Below are 6000 nucleotides of genomic sequence, written 5' to 3' on the forward strand. Positions count from 1 at the left end.
TGGGAGAGATTTTTTTTCGATGGATAGAAAAAAGGACCGAGTTTTCTTGAGGCCACAGTGATTGAATGGGTATCAGTTCATCGTGGCCTATCGAAAGCATACAATAGAAGAGGAGGTATATGGGCAGAAGGGGGGATCACATCTTGGCCGTCAATTCCTTCACCAAGTGGTGAATGAAACTTTGTTCCAAGAAAAAAAAGAGTTGAATTTAGCATGTGAGTTGAAATTAACAAAAGTAGCCATTAGTTTCTTCAAGGTCTACCTAGGGATGGTTTCCTACGCAGCACAATAATTTTACCACGTGATAGTTGGGGTGAGACCCAAACTTTGTGGATGGTTAACTTCCAAAGTTCCTTATTTACATAGTAAATTTCAGCCAAAAATAGAGTTTGGCAAGTGAGAAAATAGAGCTCTAAAAAATTGAAGGGTTTAAGAGAGTGCACAATAATGGCCTTAAGTACCAATAGGAATGAATGGACATAGATTGAGATTCATTCAAATGCCCGGAGGGGTATTAGTTTGCCTTAAACAAACCTAAATCATATCATCTCTATATAACTTTCAAAATAAAAAAATTATCTTTCCACATGACACGTCGAGATAGAGAGAGTTGCCTAGAAATGCCTTAAATTCTTGTGTTGGAAAAAGTTTTTTCTGAAACTAAAATAAAAAATTGACTAAAATTCACTTGAAAATGATAAACTTAAAGAGAAGAATGTTACCCCTTGCACGACAATTGTACCAACATATAAATCCATGGGAGGCCATGCACATAGGCATCTTCAACAAATAGGATGGAGGGACAACACGATCTTTTCACACCCACCTGTATCTTAGACGTGGATACGCACAAGAAATAACTTTTTTTTTTTCTCAATTAATCATGTGCTGGCTTACTTGGCTATGACATAAATAATTTTTTTTTTTTTTGATAAAGATCAACAAAGTATATTAAATAAAAAATAAACGGGTTTACATACCACAAGTTTGAAACCAAGGAAAAATCGTTTTGTCTTCTCCCACCCTCTATTGGACAAAAATGAAAAATCGAAGATAGTCATTGTTAGACACGTGTCTTTCTCTTACCATGTCCAAAGAATTATACTTTGGCATTTTTTTCCACACCTTACCTACTTTCTGGGATTGAAAAAGATTTTGAGTTGACTTGGGAATCTTAGACTAGGAAAATTATAAACCATAATAAGGGAGGCCATGAGCATATTTGGTAGGAGATGGGAGTCGAGTCATAAAGTAGGTCATTTCTTGGATATTTTCATTCTTTAATTGCATATGAAATATGAAAAGACAAAATTTTAGTCATTTGGTTTCAAAATTTCATTAATTTAGTTAAAATACATTATTTTGTTGAAATTTGGATTATTTTGCTAATTGGGCTATTAGCCCTCTAAAATGGTCAAGTGAAAAATATGAAAAGTACATTGTTTTGATAAAATTTCAGCATTTAAAACTATCGAAACACTAAAATGAACGATTCTTGAACCTTGAGTCCAATTGATTCTGTCGAATTCAATTTTGCACCAACTAATTTTGGAATGAATTAATCAATCCATGTATATTGATTCCAGGGCTTGCTTAGGTGGTTGGCACTTCTCCCTCAAGAGAGCACTCGTGGACATGCTCAACGGATCAAGTTTTGTTGATGATATCTTTGATCACTGAATTAGTATGTACTCTTTATTAAGGGTGTCAACTAGTATAGTATTTGCTACGATTTTGATACTATACAAAAGATCAAGAGTAAATACTGAAATCATATAGTATCGAGAAAAATTCCTATATTTCAATATTGATACCATATTGACTCAGTACGATTTTAATATAATTTTTATTCAGTATAAATATGGTGCCTTATTCTATATAAATACAATTTTGATATTATATTTATTCGATATAATATCAAATAGTTAATCTTAAAAACTAATATAATACCATACTAAGAATAATATCATTTTACCATATTGAGATTATACAGAATCTCCGTTGGTACTATTTTAATACAATAATTCCTTATGATTTTGATATTGGTAGTGAATTGATACTTTACATTCTTTCCTTGTTTTTCAAAAAATGTGTGACCCTCTTTGGATCTTGAAAGCTGAATCCTCTGTGGGTCCTTTGTATTAAAAAGAATAATAATTTCATGGTAAATATTTTTTTAAAATTATATATAAAATAAGGAAAAGAAAAAGGAAAAAAGAAAAAGAAAAGGAAAAGGAAAAGGAAAAGGAAAAGGAAAAGAAAAAGAAGAAAAGGTTAGCGATGATAAAAGGTCACTTACTATTTTGAGGAGGTGAAGACTGAAGACACTGAAACGAAGGATGTTGAGTTGGCAACGCTACTTTACGAAGTGGTACAGACAATGTGACGTTTGTCTTGGAGTACTCCCTAAACTAAGCTGCATCAGCCTGCACCATGTGGAGCTTGACGGGCCGGCCGGCCGGGCCCTCCTTCCTCCAAACAACGCAAAAGTACTACTACTCCTACCTAGCAAATGTGGCTGTGCTCCTCTTTTTTCATGACACATGCTCTATTTTTGGTGACGTTTTAAGGTCAGGTCAGGTCAGGTCAGGGATTGATTCTTTTTCTTCTCCTCCTCTTTCTCCTCCTATCCTTCTCCACGCATGTTTCACCCAAAAAACTAGAAAGTGATTCTCTTTATTTGATTAAAAACTCAATAAGCATCCAAAGCTTGAATATTGCACCATGCTGGATATTGGGCCCACTTTTATGTATGCTTTTGGGCCACCAATACAATGATTTGTGATAGACCATCTAATCTACCTATATTTATAGAATTCAGATCCTCTCTGGCTGTTGGGAGGAGGTGGCATCCGAAGGTTGGAGGATTCAGGCACGTACTCAAATACACTGGTGTGCGCCTTAGGTTCTCTTAGTCGTCGGATGCTCACTGGGATGCCCAACAATTGGAGAGGATCTGAGTTTTTATTTATAAGGTTAGAGAGGGTTTTGGATCCATTCCAATTTAGTAATGTGTTGGAGAGGGACTAGTGAAGGAGAGAGAAAAGACACCAAATAGGAGAAAGAAAATAAGAGAGAAAATAAGGGAGAGAGGGACACAAAAATCTCATTGGCCCTTCTCCAGCACACCCCTACTCTGGAGAGGATCTGAATGTAAGTTCCCTAAACAGCATCATCTCTCTGTTGGTATAGGGAATGAATGTTGTTCGGATCCCTTCCTCTGCAAGTAACCATCCTATCCTATCTCATACTGTCCATAGGGTGTGAGATGGTTTGGGGTGGTCACCCATAGGGGAGAGGAACCTGATTCCAATGAAAGCACAAGAGGAAGCTTAATAGGTAAGGGTGTAAATTGATCTAGAATCGAGTATTCGGTTTAGTTTTGATTAGGTTCTAGGGAGTACTGGTGTGATCTATAATAGGATCAAGTTTGCCTCGATTCTGAAAATTGTTATAGTAAGGGGTCTGAGCGTAATTGTCAGTAATGTAAAGAGTGTTTTGTTAATAGTGACATTCTCTAGGGGGTGTCATTGTAACTTTTTCTATAAATAATTATGTTATTTATCCCCACTTAACAATATCACATAATGAGCTTGTGAGTGTATGGAATATTGTCAGTAACTTAGCCTATCAGAATAGGCTTTGTCATAGAATATTAGCCAATGATTGGACATAAACTTTTTGAATTTTTTCCAAATAAGTTTATTAATAAATAATAATATTTAAAATGCATTTGTAAACTATTTATACAAAACTGACATTGAGCTTAAAATTTCCTCCAATCATAGGGATAACCCTCTCAATATATATCCCTTCAGTCGGGAGTAAATTCTATGACGAATATCTCTTCCATTCGCATATGAACACTGTATATCTAGCGCATCAATACAAGAACCAATCTTTAGCACATCAAAACATAAAATGACTTGTTGTAATGGTAAAGATCTCTTACTTTCCAACACTATCATAGAGAATCTTGTTATTTAAAACAATTGACGGTAGTGCATATAGATTCTTAGATGTCTAGTTTAATACATATATAATATTAATATTCATATTTATATTTTAGAATCACATTTACAAAGATATACAACTAGACAACCCTATGAACAAAATGCTCAATTTCATCCCTAATTGTGAAAAATATAAGATTTAACTTTTGACAAACAGTTGTCCTTATAGATAAATGCAAATTAATTAACATTAACCACTTTGATTGGATTTGATGGACACATATAAAACCAACAATGCCTCTATTGGTTGGCTCCCCCACCTCCATCGTGTCAAAGAACCATCTCTGTCTTTTTTACACAACCAAAAAGATGGATATGTCTTTTTGATTGGTTCAACTATATAATTTTTGAGACTGAGCAGGTTAACGATCTCTCTCTCTCTCTCTCTCTCTCTCTCTCTCATCGAAATGGTAATATACAGAGGCTGTCATGGTCAAGCAGGGCCAACGCGGCCTAACCCGGCCCAATCAGGTTCAATTAGGGCTGGGATGGATTGGGCTGAACCTGAACAAGGTAGACTGGGCCTGGGCTGAATGAAGAGACCTTAGAGTTGGGCTGAGATTTTAAACAAACAGGTCCAACCCAGCTGGCACCCCTACCTCAAAGGGTTCAAATAAGGAAACTGTTCCTATAAACTTTGTGTCTGTCCAACCCAAATCTAATGAAAGCCATTGGTTCTTAATTTCTTATTTAATTTTTTGTTTTTTGATAACAATTTCTTATTTAATTCCAACTATACAAGGAGATGGGAGAATCTTTATCATAATTATTCTTATATATTTTCCATGGTTAATCTCTCCTTCTATATTAGTTAAGGCATGCAATAATCAATCTGCAAAGACAAGCTCCTAATCATCAAAATTTTCATTTTTGGTTGAACCTAATCATCAAGGTTTAAAAACTCGAAATCGGGTATATGATTGGCCTACAACAATTCCAATTAATCCCATAAATCAACTTGAAATCCGTCAAACTCGGTCGAAATCATCTGAAGTTTGTCAGACTCGGCCTAACTCAGTCGATCGGAATCATATGGAACCTACATGAAAAATTGATGCAAGTTAGGCTACCCTAACTCTGTTAATTCTGATCTGATTTTTAAATCCCTATCCACTATTTGAAATTCTGACACATTTTGTCCAAATTACATCATTTTCTACATAGCTGCTTCATGATTTCATGATATAATGACTATTTACATCAACTAAGCCCCATTAACTCTAATCCGGAATCCATTATCTACCCTAATAAAAGACTGTTATTTTATAGAGTGACAGAAGTTTGGAAGAAGCAATCGGTCACCCTAGTCAAAGAGTTTTGCGTGATTTGATTTTGAAAAATAAAGAAACAAATTTATTGTTTTTGAGGATCACACCAAGATTCCATTCCTCCCTCTTAGCATTTTTTTTTTTTTGGTAGACCCGCTTAGCTAGGGTTGTTAATTTCAAGCTCGCACCGGCAGGCTCGAACCAGTAAAGCCAAAATCGGCATGGCCCATTTATTAAATGGTCATTTTCGGAACAAGGGAACAACCTGATGGGCGATTGACTAGGAATGATCGAGTAATAGCCCGACTTAGCCCAATATGTTTAAAGCATGTTTAGAGTCCATTTAGAGCTTGTTTAGTGCTCGTTTATTCAGCGAGACACAACTTTTTTTTTCTTCACCAGAAAGCCTGACACGTTTAAAGCCCGTTAAGAAATAAATGTCTCATTAGCCCATTTAAGGTCCATTTAGCCTGATTAAACATTGATACTCAATTGCTTATAAATGGGAGCATGCTTAGCCCTATGAAATCCAATTACTCAAATGGACTGATAATAATGCAAGATCCTAAAGTGGACAAGCCTGATTAGACCCTACCAAAAGCAGCCTGACCTGACCTATTGACACCCCAACTCTTAACATAAATAAACAGAATGAATATGGAAGTTACCCACTTCAACTTACCAAAAAAAAGTGAATAACTTTTTTTTTTTTTTTTTTT

The sequence above is a fragment of the Macadamia integrifolia genome, chromosome 2 (genome assembly GCF_013358625.1).
Source record: "Macadamia integrifolia cultivar HAES 741 chromosome 2, SCU_Mint_v3, whole genome shotgun sequence".
NCBI classification, from domain to species: Eukaryota; Viridiplantae; Streptophyta; class Magnoliopsida; order Proteales; family Proteaceae; genus Macadamia; species Macadamia integrifolia.